We start from the raw sequence: 13,948 nt of genomic DNA on the forward strand, positions 1-13,948 counted from the left end.
GAAAAGATGCTTAAAATCATTAGTCATTAAGGAAATGCAAATCAAAACCACAAAACGATACCACTTAATACATACTAGAATAAAAATATTACCAAAGACAGGTAACAGCAAGTGTTAGTGGGGATATGGAGCAAGTGGAATCTTCACACATTACTTTTATGTGTGTAAAAGTTGCAGCCTCTTTGAAATATAGTTTGGTAATATCCCAAAAATTTAAATATAGCAAGAATAATCATATGATCCAGAAATTCAACACCTATTTATCTACACAAGAAAATTAAAATGTATGTCCACACCAAAACTTGTACATGAATATTCACTTTGGCATTATTTATGTAACCAAGAAATTGAAACAAATGAAGTGTCCATCAACTGATAAATAGATAAACAAAATGGGTTATATCCACACAATGGAATATTATTCAGCCATAAAAAGGAAAAAAATTACTGATACAAGCTACAACATTGGTGAAACCTGAAAACATTGTTAAGTAAAAAAAGTCACAAAAGGCCACATGTAGTATGATTCCATGTTTATGAAATTTGATAGTAACAAACCTATTCAGATAAAAAGTAGATTAGTGGTAGTCTAGGATAGGGTAGGGATAGGGATATAGAGATGGGAAAGGACTTCCTTTGGGAAGATGAAAATGTTTTCTCTTTCCTGTGGTGCTGGGGATCTAATCCTGGGCTTTACCCATGTAAGCAAGCACTCTACCAGTGAACTACATCTCCAGCCTTGAAAATGTTTTAAAACTAGACATGGCAATGGTTACACAGCTCTAAAAACATACTCAAAACTCTGGAATTATACACTTTAAATTGATTGACTTTATGATATATAAACTGTACTTTGTTAGAAGAGTTAAAATAGAATCAGGGTGTTTTCTATAAATGTTTCTTCAATCATCAACTTAGTGTTAATAAATTTCATGTCAATAAATATATTTCTCCAACATTTAAAAATATTTATCCCCGACTAATTACAAAAGTAATGCATGTTCATTGGGGGAAAAATCTCAGAGAAAGTAGAAATAGCTAATGGAAAATCAAAGTTCACATAATGGTTTTATTTAACAATGTGTTTAGTGAGTGCTTATTATTCTGTTGTACAATTGTGCCATAATTTTTTTGAGTCAATTCCATTCTATTTTTTATTTAGCATCATGTTAGGAACAATCTCCAATAAATCACACTGTTATGAATATCTTTGTGCATATATTGTGGTGCAATGGCCCAATTATTTTCTAAGATTATTTCCTACAAGTATATTTGCTAGTTAAAGTGTAAGTATATTTTCAAGATTTAAAAATTTTGTATCAGTACATTTTATCTGACAAAAAGGACTAATTTCTATTATAATCAGAAGGGTCTGCGGACTTTTCCCCCCATGTTTTTATAACCCTGGTTATCATTTCTTTTTCTTAAAACATCTTTGCCAGTTTGATAGATGAAAATGTTGTCATTTTAATTTGAAATTATTTTATATTTCTAGTTAAGTTGGACACTTTCTTCATCAACTTTTTGTCACTTGTATTCCTTTATGAATAGCCTGCTTAATTCTTTTGCCCATTTTAGTTAATTTTCTAAATTTTTAATTGAAACATATTTATGGGTTGCCATGCTTTAAGAATCATCTCTTGGTCTTTAATCATTGAGAACTTGATTATAATACCTATTAGGATGGACTCGGTTGAGTTGACCTTTGACCATCCTATTCCTGAATATTTGTATCCTTCAGTGGGTTTAGGAAGTTTTCTTATTATCTCTGTGAATAAGCTTTATATCCCTTTGGTATTCTCAAGTTCCTCTTGAACCCAAATAACCTGAATATTTGCTCTTTTAATGCTCTTCCAAAGTTACTGTAAGCTTTTTTTCATTCATCTTTGTACTTTTTTCTTTTTTTCATCTGATATTTCCAAACATCCTGTCTTTGAGCTCACCAATTCTTTCTTCTGTTTGATCTATTCTGCTACTGATGGATTCTATTGTGTTTTTTATTCCATTTAGTATAATTTTCAGGTCAAATTTTTCATTTGGATTTTTAAAGTATTTTACTTCAATATCTCTATTAAGGTTCTCTGATAAGGTACTGAATTGTTTCTTTGTGTTCTCTTAAAGTTAATTGAGTTTATGTAAAATGGCTATTTCAAATTCTAGGTCTGAGAGCTTGTACATACATACATACATACAATTGCTGTATGGTTAGTTTCTGGTGACTGATTTTGTCTGTTAGGTGTGGTCATGATTCTCTGAAAGTTCTTTGTGCCTGATGGTAAACACAACATCTGTGCATTGAGGGATTAGGTATTTATTCTGGTCTTCATAGTCTGTTTTGTGTGTGTGTGTGTGTGTGTGTGTGTGTGTGTGTGTGTGTGTGTACTTATAGAAATCCTATGCAGACTGCTTATTTTCTCTGAGCTGGTCATCACTGACATTATTTCAGCACTAGAGGGTGCCCCAGACCCAAGTTTTCCCAATTATACAGTTGGTATATTGTTCAGGATGGAGTAAGGGAGCACTTCAAAAGGGTACTCTGTGTATATTCTGGATATTAATCTATACTATTGGAGGAGTAGCTGGAACAGATTTTTCTCCCATTCTTTCGACTCTCTCTTCATGTTCTTAATTGTTTTCTTTGCTGTGCAGAAGCTTTTTAATTTGATGCTCTTCTTATTGATTCTTGGTTTTATTTCTTGAACTTTGGGAGTCTTGTTAAGGAAGTCAGTGCATGTGACAATATGTTGTAATGTTGACCCTATGTTTTCTTTTAGCAGTTGCAAAGATTCTGGTTTAATTCCTAGGTCTTTGATCCACTTTGAGTTGACTCTTGTGCAGGGTGAAAGATAGGATCTAGTTTCATTCTTCTATATATGGATATCCAGTTTTCCAGCACCATCTGTTTAAAAGGCTATCTTTTTTATAGTGTATGTTTTTGGCACCTTAGTTGAGCAATTGGCTGTATCTATGTGGATTTGTCTCTGTCTCTTCTATTCCATTGGTCTTGATGTCTGTTTTCGTGCCAATACCATGCTGTTTTTGTTAATATAGCTCAAAAAACTTAACACCAAACCCCAAATAGCCAATCAAGAAATGGGCAAAAGAACTAAACGGACATTTCTCAAAAGAAGAAATACAGATGGCCAACAAATATATGAAAAAATGTTTAGCATCCCTACAAGTCAAGGAAATGCAAACCAAAACTACTTGAGATTTTGCCTCACTCCAATTAGAATGGCAATCAAGAATATAAATAATAATAAATGCTGGTGAGGATATAGGGGAAATGGTACACACATTATTGGTGGTACTGCAAATTAGTACAACCACTTTGGAAAGCAGGATGAAGATTCCTCAAAAGACTAGGAATAGAACCACTCTCTGACCCAGCTATTCCACTCCAGATGACTCAATACTCCAGTCCTTGGTATTTATCAAAAGAACTAAAATCAGCATAATATAATGACAGACACATAAGAGTTTATAGCAGCCAATAGCCAAGTTATACCACCAGCCAAGATGCCTGTTGACAAATGAATGGATAAAGAAAATGTGGTAAAAATTCACAATGGAGTTTTACTCAGCTATAAAGAAGAATAAAATTATGGCATTTTTCTAGTAAAAGGATGGAACTATAGAGCCTCATGCTAGGTGAAATAAGACAAACTCAGAAAGTCAAGGGTTAAGTGTTTTGTCTTCTATGTGCAAGCTAGAACAAAATAAGGGGGGAAATGGAGGGATGCCATGACAATGTAATGGAGATTAGTGGAATGGAGAAAGGGAGTTGAGGGGGAGGGGAACAACAGAATGAAGTTGAGCAAATTATGCTACATGCCTGTGTGAATGTACCATGGTGAATTCCACCTTTATGTATGCTTATAAAGTACCAATATATAAAAACAACAAATGGTTGGGGATAAGGCCAGTAAAGTAGAGGAGGGGAAATGGGGATGGATAGAAGGGGAGTGAGCGCAGGGGTACTCGGTACTGAAATGGAGCAAATTATACTCCATGCATGTATGATATACCAAAATGAACCCTACTACTATGCATAGCTATAATGCACTAATTAAAACATTAAAAAGGGTAGTCTATAACCACAAGTCTATGCCTGGGTCCTGGTTGGGCCTGGACATATACACAGTCACTGGCCTGTGGTCTGGTGTTGCAGAATTTTGCCTGGTACAGGACCTCGCCATGGAGGGACTAGCCGTAGGCTCCCATAAAATATGTAGATGCCTACTTCCAAGAGTCTTCTTTCCCTAAGTGGACAATGACCCATCACATGTTGTGCTGCCTGGGATTGGGGGAAGGATGGAGCGGGCATTCTTGTGGCCACCAATGCTGCAACTTTGGACCTCAGCTGGAGCTCACAGCTTGCTGAGACTAGCACAGCACAGGAGCAGGGCCTGTTACTGCAGTATACTCATGACCTGAGACTGCTGCAGCCTATTGTGGATGATGCTGGCTAGAATACAAGCCCATCTGACTGGGGATGCAGGTCTCCTCCTGGTACCGGAGAGCAGATGGAGTCCAGAAGCTCTGTCTATGGGCATAGGCCTAAAGACAGGGCTGTGGGTATCCTCTCCTCCCTGTAAAGAATTTCACTGGTCCAGCACTGAGTTCCAAGTCAAATTCCTGTGCTTACTCTTCTGTCTTCCCAAGGAAATGTATTCTTTTTCCATGCTGTCCTTTCCTGGGGTTGGGGGAGAGGTGGTGGAGGCAATCTCTTTTCCTCCAAGCTAAAGATGGTCTAGAGGCTCTCTGTCTGTGGATTCTAGCCTGGGGACATGAATCATGGGGCTTTGCCTCGAACCAGGTTTCACCATGCGGGGCTTGGTATTGGGTTCCTCATCTCTAAGTCCTAGACTTAGTTCCTTCTCCATTCCCCAAAGTTGGAAGTGTTTCTCTCCATTCTGCACTGTCTAGAGTTGAGGGAGGAGGGACATGGGCAATTCTTTAATTCCAGTCTTTCTTGATGGTATTTTCATATTTTTATGCTAATACTGGGTACTGAGGTTTCTTGCTTCTTTTTGGGGAGTGTGGGTACTGGGGATTGAACTCAGGGGCACTCAACCACGGTGCCACATCCCCAGTCCTATTTTGTATTTTATTTAGAGACAGGGTTTCATGGCTTAGCACCTCGCTTTTGCTGAGGCTGGCTTTGAACTCGTGATCCTCTTGTTTCAACCTCCCGAGCTGCTGGGATTACAGGTGTGTGCCACTGCACCCAGCAGTTTCTTGCTTCTTTACCTTAGCTTTTGTGAAGGTAGTTTTCATGTGTGAATAGCTGTTTAAATTGATGTTTTTATTGGCGACCATCACTGCATGGTCTTATTCCACCACTATCTTGTTCTGCCTCACATTTGCTCATTTTTAAAGTGGAAATGTTTATTTTTTTTCTTCAAGACTACATTAATTTGAATAATATGTGGCTAAAACATTTAATAAAAAATGTTAATGAAAAATTTTAATACTTGCTTTCAATGTTGTGAAAAAATAATAAAATATTTTATCTCTCCTATCAACCCGATTATACAAAATGGACTATAAATTGCAAAAGGTTTTAGATAGGGAATGTTTTTAGAGTAATCATCTCTAGGTGATAGGGTAGGATGATTCTCTAAACTTTATATTTTCCCCAATGAATTTGTGTTACTTTTATAATTAAGTAATGTTGATTTTCATTTTTTTCCCTTTCAAATCACAGAGGTAGGTTGTGTTAAACCAGAACTAGATTCTCATTGTCCTCCCCCACTTCCTCTGCCTTAGTCTGTGGAAAGGTGTGGCTAGAGGTATAAAAATATAAGCAAAGGAAGGCAAGGACAGCCAAGGGTTTCAAGAAGAAGGTATTGTAAGCAGATGTTCTTATTCTTAGGACATGCTGAAGTACTTAACTTTTAAGCATAATGATATATGTAACATATATATGCATGCTGAAGTATTTAGAGTGTGATGATGTCTAGAGAGAGAGAGGTGGTGGAGATGGAAAGGAAGTAGGAGGAAGGGAGACAGAAGGAGGAATGGTGAAATATTATCATATGAATCTAAGTGAAGGGTATATGGCTGCTTTCTGCAGTATGCTTTCAACTTTTTGTAGGCTTGAAAGAGAACTTCAAAATAAAAACGTTGGAAAAATTGTGAGGAAAAAAGGAAGGAGGGAGGGGCAATCAGCTTGCAAATGTTTGGAAAAATGAATTAGGATAAGCCCTATGAAGAGGCAGTTGCGTCTAGGGATCACTGGAGGTTTTAGTGAAATAATGATTTCAGAGGTTCGGGTGGATAGGAGGGCAAAGTCAGGTTGCAAAGGGTTGGAACGTGAGTGGGAGGTGAAGCAGTAAAATCAATGATGTGGACTAAGAATTTGAGCACTGGGGAAAAGAAACAGGAAGCCAACCTGAGAAACAATAAAATTTTGGAAATTTTTATATTGCTATTAATTTTCACCTCATTTTGTATTCTTATTAATATGAAACTAATATTTGACTTTCTCTCCTCCACACACATGCCTTTCCTGAAGTATAAAATGAGTTAGAAAACCAACAGAAATAATAAAAGGATAAAATGCACAATGCTGCCATCTAGAGTTCCCACTGAAAATTACACCCAGTGTTCGACATCAAAGCAGGTGGCTTCCTCAGAGATTAGGACTTTTCTATGGTTTATGTGCATTTGTGTGTTAGGTGCTCTGTGTGAGCCATAAAGAAGTGTGAGCAATATCCTTCATACAGCTCAGTGTTTGGGACCAAAGTTTTGATTCCTAAATGAAACATCTCAAATTGTGACAAAGTCCTAAAATTTGATTTCAACCAGGGAAAGACATTTTGGCAACATTTTTCCTCTGCAGTGTTTTGAAAATGAGCTGAAACATTTAAGAGAAGATCAAGGACAACCCTAAGTAATAGAATTAAGGGGGTTGTTGTGTTAATCTTAGAGAAAGATAATTATTCTTTGGGTTGGTTTGTTTTCTTGCTTTTGAAAACTTAATCATTTCATGTAATCCAAAGTCAAATGTTAGTGGATAATGGTAAAGATACACATATGGAAATGCACTTTCAGGGAATGGTAGACAGAATTATGTAGGGTGGGAAGGTGCTGGCTCTTGAAGAGTGTGTAGGATTTCAACAGTTGATGTTGAGGTGAACAACCAAAGTTCAAGGCAGAGAGAACATTGAAAACAAAGGCAGAAAAGCACAGACAATGTTTGGAGAACAAGGGTAAGTCCTGGTGTGACCAGAGTATGAAATGCATTAATGGAAACAGTGGAAGAGAAGGTGCAAGGGGTGTATTGGCACCTATGTACCTGTCTTCCTTTTTTCCCAACCACAGATTTATTCTTGACAAAGCCTTTTGTTTCTCTCCAAGGGCTTAATGCTTGACTAGGTACATAGTAGATGCTTAATACTAGCCAATTAGATCATCAGCTAATACCGTTGTGCACTTATATTTCCTAAGATTTTAGCAGTCAGAACTGAGAATAAGGGTAGATGCTGGATTTAACTGCTAGAAGCTTGGCTCTGGTGCTTGAAATCAGTCTAGTTCAACTCCCAAATAATACCTAGAGCAGCACTTCTCAAACTTCAATGTGAATCACCTGGGGATCATGGTAACATGCAGATTTTGATTCAGTGGCCTGAGATGGGGCCTGTAATTCTGTATTTCTAATAACTTCCTAGATGAGGCCTATGTTACTATTTGGGAATTATAAATTGAATAGCAAGGATTTAAAGTACCTTCACACTCTACCCATTGAAATTTGCGAATTCCAGACTCCTAAATGATTAAGTACAAGTAACAATTCTTCACTTAGTGTAGGTGATGGAAAAGTTCAACTTAAAGTATCTCATGAATATTTCCTGCCACTAAAATTGAGGTACATTTGTACTAGTGGCATCCAATCTGTGACATTTTTTTCTTTATTTAGATGAGTATAGGTCTGCCTAGTGGGACTCAGAGTATAATTTAGTTGTTTTCTAAAAGGGTAGGTCTTTACAAGTATAGATTTCTATTGATTGAACATCTTTTCTGTCTTAATTCTCTGCCCATTTCCCCATTAATAACTACAAACCTGTGTTTCTCAGGCTAATAGCTCATATAAGGGATAGTCAAATTCCACTTATGGAGAGTCTTGTTATATGAAGAAGTGTGACTATAACAACCTAAGTTGTGCTTTTTTAGTGTTTTAAATTTTTATTTTATTATTTTCCTTGTCCTTTGAGTAGGCTAAGTTGTATAAGCTTAACATTGATTTCTATCATTTTGAGGGTCAGAATTGGTGGGAACAGTCTCCATGTTGAAAATGAAAGCAGTGGTAAATTTTTGCATAAATTAGTTGGCTCCTGTTAAATTATCTGGCTACATTTCTCCCGGAATAAGGGGGAGAAACACTTTCAGCTGATCAAATATACATTATAGAATTATCAGGAAAGATGGCAGTGTTCAATTTGAGATCTGACTTTTCCCCTCAAAATATATGGGAAACATATGTCTAACAATGAGATATTCACACAATCAAAAATCTGGAGGCAAAAACCAACAAAACAAACAAAAAACTGATTTCTCAACCCACCACTAGATGTCTGGTCTTTCTTTTCTTTCTGTTTGAGTGTTGCATCTATTCAGAGTCTCAGTATGATTTTGGAAGGCCCCTCATCTACCTAACAAGTTAAGCCCCTGGGATATGTTCAGCAACCATTGACCACCTGGGGATCCACCCTCATGTGAGTATATGTGTATATATACATATATATATGTGTATGTGTGTGTGTGTGTGTATGTATATGTTTTGTATTCTATCTATCTAGATATCATAAGAAGAAATGAGGAAATTTTAATGGTTTTGTATTTTAATCCAGTTTCCTTTCAAGGTACACCACAGTTGTTAAACTTACTTCTCTCCTCAAAGGTGTGGGATGCCCTGGTCTCTAGCACAGCAACCCCAAATCGCACCTGATTTCTGTAAAGAGGGATTGGGCTCTTCACAAGTACTCTCTTGCTAGATGACCTATAGTACTTTCTTTATAAGCTTGGGTCTAGAGGTCAAACAAAACAAGGACTTTTTGGTTCTTGGCTATTTTTCAAATTAAAGGAGAATTCCAAGTGAATGCTAATCCTCCTTCCTTCCTCCCTTCTTTTTTTTTCTTTCTTTGCTTTCAGATATGCATGTTTAAAAATTATGAAAGAACTATGTTGTGATAAAAATTCAAATATTACAAAAGTTAAGATCGACCATCTTTTTAATCATACTCCCACAAAGTCATTTTTATTACCCATTGGGATATATTCATAATTTTAATATGAATATACAAATATTTACATTCAGATGAATGGATCATTTTTGTTACAAAATTAGATGGTATTTTACAATGTTTCTATAGTTTTCATTTATTAATGTATCACAGATACTTTTCCATGTACACACACATAGATTTCTTTCATGCTATGACTCCATAGTATTCCATTGTCTTATTCTACTTAACCATTCCTCTATTAACAGAAATTGCATTTATTTCAGTTTTTTCTATATGAATTGTATTATGGTACGTGTGTTGTACAACACAAGTTTTTTTGTAGTATAAATTCCTACAAACAGAAATCCTCAGTCAAGATCTCTGCCATCTGATGCAGAATTATTGGAATAATATAAGGTAAATCTACTAAGGCTATATGAAAATAAATCAATATTAAATAAAACAATTTGAAAGGACGAAATGAAAAATATTAGTTATAATGTATACATTTCAAGACTGGGGATATAGCTCAGTGGTAGAGTACTTGATTACCATGTGCAAGGCTGTGGGTTCAATTCCTACTATTCTTTCTTTCTTTCTCTTTCTGTCTCTCTCTCTCCTCTCTCTCTCTCTCTCTCTCTCTCTCTCTCTCTATATATATATATATATATGTATATATGAATTTACCATTTCTGACATCCTTCATTCCTTTATGTAGATCTCAATTTTCATCTAATATCATTTTACTTCAATCTGGAAAAAATTCCTTTGCCATTCTTTTAAAATATATTCTGTTTTAGGATAGAGCTATATTTAGAAAAAATTGCAAAGATGGTACAATTTCCTTATGCCCTGTGCTCTGATTCCCCTGTTGTTAATGTACATTAGTATGGTACCTTTGTCACAATTTTTTTATGGTGGTTTCATGATTTTTTTTCATGATTTTTTTCCTTTGTCACAATTAATAAATCAATATTCATACCTTATTATTAACTGAAGTCCATATTTTATTTTGACTTAGTTTTTTCCTAGTGTCTTTTTTCTGTCTCAGAATCACATCCAAGGTACTACATTATATTTAATTGTCATGTTCCAATGGGCTTCTCTTGGTTGTGGCAGTTTCATAGACTATTTTTGATGACCTTGATAGTTTTAAGGATTACTGGTCAGGTATTTTGTAAAATGTCCTGCAGTTGGGTTTGTGTGATATTTTTTCACATGACTAGAATGAGTTAAGTGTTCTTGAAAGAAAAAGAACAACTTTACAAATGCTATGTCAGCCAGGTAAACAAGGTTAACATCAATGATAAGTCACATTAAGGTCATGTACTATTGATATGGTGTGATAAGAATGGCATTTTCTATCAACATGAATTATCCTTGATGGTGTTAACCTTGTTCACCTGTCTGACATAGTATTTGTAAAGTTAGTCTTTTCATTCTTTGCCATACTGTGTTCCTTGGAAGGAAGTTTTGATGTGCAGCTCACATTTGAAGAGTCGGGAGTCATACTCCAGTTCTTTGAGGGGAGAATATCTGCATGAATTACTTGGAATTCTGTTTTATGAGACATTTGTCTATTTTCCTCCATTTGTTTAGTAAATCATTTACTTATGTCATGGATATTCATTTCATACTTTGAGTTATAATCCAGTACTATGCTATTTATTTTCTTGTTCCAATTGTTTTAACTTTGGCTATTAGGAGCTCTTTCAGTTGACTGATGTACCCCTTTGACATCAAGCTATCATTTTTTTGGCATTTCCTTACTTTTTGATATTAAACAATGCTCCAAGCCCATCTTTTATAGTCTCAGCTATAGTTCTAGAGTCAGTCATTTTTCCAAGGAGTCTTGATTCCTTGTATTGAAGAATGATACTAGGAACCAACATTTGGACACTGAGTATAGCATTTATTTTTGTGCAGATTTTCTGGTGAAAAATTCCCTCAGCTTTGGTTTGCCTTACAAAGTGTATATTTGGCCTTCATTTTGGAAGGTTTATTTTTCCCTCATGGATATAGAATTATAGGCTAAAAGTTTGTTTTTTCTTTAGATCTCTGATATCTCTCCATTGTTTTCCAAATTAGTTTATTTCCAAAGAGAAGTCAGTGCTAATCTTTGTTACCTTGTACCTAATGTTAATCCTTGTTTCCTTATAAGTAAGGTGTTCTTTATCTTAGTTCTGGCTGAATTAAAAATTTTTTCTTTTTCATTAGTTCTTAGCAACTTGATTATGATGTACCTTGGCATGCTTTTTTGTGTTTATACTGCTTGGGATTTGTTGAGGTTTCTTGACCTATGAATTTATAGTTATCATTGAATTTGAAAACTTTTCAGTCATTATTTCTTTAAATATTATCTCTGAATCCCCATTCTAGGACTCCAGTTACTTATATTATAGACTACTTGATATTTTCCCACATGCCACTGAAATCCTGTTCTTTTTTTATGTTTTTTTCTTCTTTGTTTCAGTTTGGACAGCTTCTATGGCTATGTCCTCAAGGTTACTCATTTTCTGCAGTACATTATCTGCTGTTATTCAGTGAAATTTTCATTATATATTTATTTTTCAGTTCTTGTCGATTTATTTGGTTATTTTAAAATCATTTCTATTTCTTTCCTTATGTTCATGTTTTCCTTCAAACTCTCAAACATTTAAATAGCTGTTCTAAATTTTTAATCTGTTAATACTATCCTATCATTTCTGTGTTTTTGTCATCTGTCACTTTTCTTGGTTATGAGTCATCTTTTCCTGCTTCTTTGCTCACCTAGTAGTTTTTTATTGGATGCTAGATATTGAATGTTTTGTTGTTGAGTGCCTGGATTTTGTTGTCTTACTTTAGAGAATGTTAAATTTCATTTCTGTAGGAAGTTAAGTCAATTCCATGTCAGTTTCGAACTTTTAAGGCTTGTTTAAAAGCTTTGTTGTGGTAGTTATAGGGTAGCCTTTACTCTAGGACAAGGTTTGTCCTTCTACTAAGGTGTGACTTTATGGAATCTATTCTAAAATTTCTGGTGCTATGGTTTGTATTTGGTTTGTGTCCCCCAAGGGTCCATGGGTGGAAGCTTGGGCTTCAGCATGGCATTATTGGCAGGTAGTAAATATTTTAAAAGGCAAGATATATACAATCTGGAAAGAAGCCAGAGAATTAGAAATTTAAAAGTGGTGGCATAGCACAAGAAATAAAAGCAAGAATCAACAACTGGGATAGATTCAAACTAAAAAGCTTTCTCTCAGCAAAGGAAACTATCAGTAATGTGAAGAGAGAGCCTACAGAGTGGGAGAATATCTTTGCCACTCATACTTCAGATAGAGCGCTAATTTCCAGAATCTATAAAGAACTCAAAAAACTCTACACCAAGAATACAAATAATCCAATCAACAAATGGGCTAAGGAAATGAACAGACACTTCACAGAAGAAGATGTACAAGCAATCAACAGATATATGAAAAAATGTTCAACATGTCTACTAATAAGAGAAATGCAAATCAAAACTACCCTAGATTCCATCTCACCCCAATTAGAATGGTGATTATCAAGAACACAAGCAACAATAGGTGTTGGTGAGGATGTGGGGAAAAAGGTACACTCATACTTTGCTGGTGGGGTTGCAAATTAGTGCAGCCACTCTGGAAAGCAGTATGGAGATTCCTCAGAAAGCTTGAAAATGACCATTTGACCCAGCTATCCCACTCCTTGGCCTATACCCAAAGGACTTAAAATCAGCATACTACAGAGATACATCCACATCAATGTTCATTGCTGCTCAATTCACCATAGTCAGATTGTGGAACCAACCTAGATGTCCTTCAATTGATGAATGGATAAAGAAACTGTGATATATATATATATATATATATATATATATATATATATATATATATATATAATGGAATGTTACTCCGCCATAAAGAATGATAAAATTATGGCATTTGCAGGCAAATGGATGAAATTGGAGAATATCATGCTAAGTGAGATAAGCCAATCTCAAAAAACTAAAGGACAAATGATCTTGCTGATAAGCAGATGAGGACATATAATGGGGGGTGGGAGGGGTTAACATTAGGGTTAGGGTTAGGTTTAGGGTTAGGGTTAAGGAGGATGGTAAGAATGGAGGAAGGAAGGACTGTATAGAGGGAAAAGAGGGGTGGGAGGGGTGGGGGGAAAGGGAAAAAAATAACAGAATGAATCAAACATTACTTTATATAAATTTATGATTACACAAATGGTGTGCCTTGACTCCATATACAAACAGAGAAACAACATGTATCCCATTTGTTTACAATAAAAAAAAAAAGAAATTTAAAAGGGGTGGTGTCTAGAAGAAGGCCCTTGGATAATAAGAGGCATTGCCCTCAAAGTGATTCAGATAGTTCTCACAAGACAGTTGTTATAAAAGAACAAATGCTAGCCTCTTCTCTCTCTGCTTCCTTGTTCAAGACAAGACCACTTCCTGTTACACATGCTCCTGCCACCATATGACACTGTCACCTTTATGGGAGGTTGAACAAATGAAGCCAGCTGATCTTGAGCCTCCAAAAGTGTGAGCTAAATTAATCTCTTTTCTTCATATGTTCACCTCAGGTATTTTGTTGTATTAATGAAAAGCTGACTAATTCACCTGGATGTTCAAAATTTCTCCACTCTGTGTGATTGAAATTTAAGCATTGGCCTTCCTTGAGTGAACTCTAGAAATTATTCATCTTATAGTTACC

The sequence above is a fragment of the Sciurus vulgaris genome (genome assembly GCF_902686455.1).
Source record: "Sciurus vulgaris genome assembly, chromosome: X".
NCBI classification, from domain to species: Eukaryota; Metazoa; Chordata; class Mammalia; order Rodentia; family Sciuridae; genus Sciurus; species Sciurus vulgaris.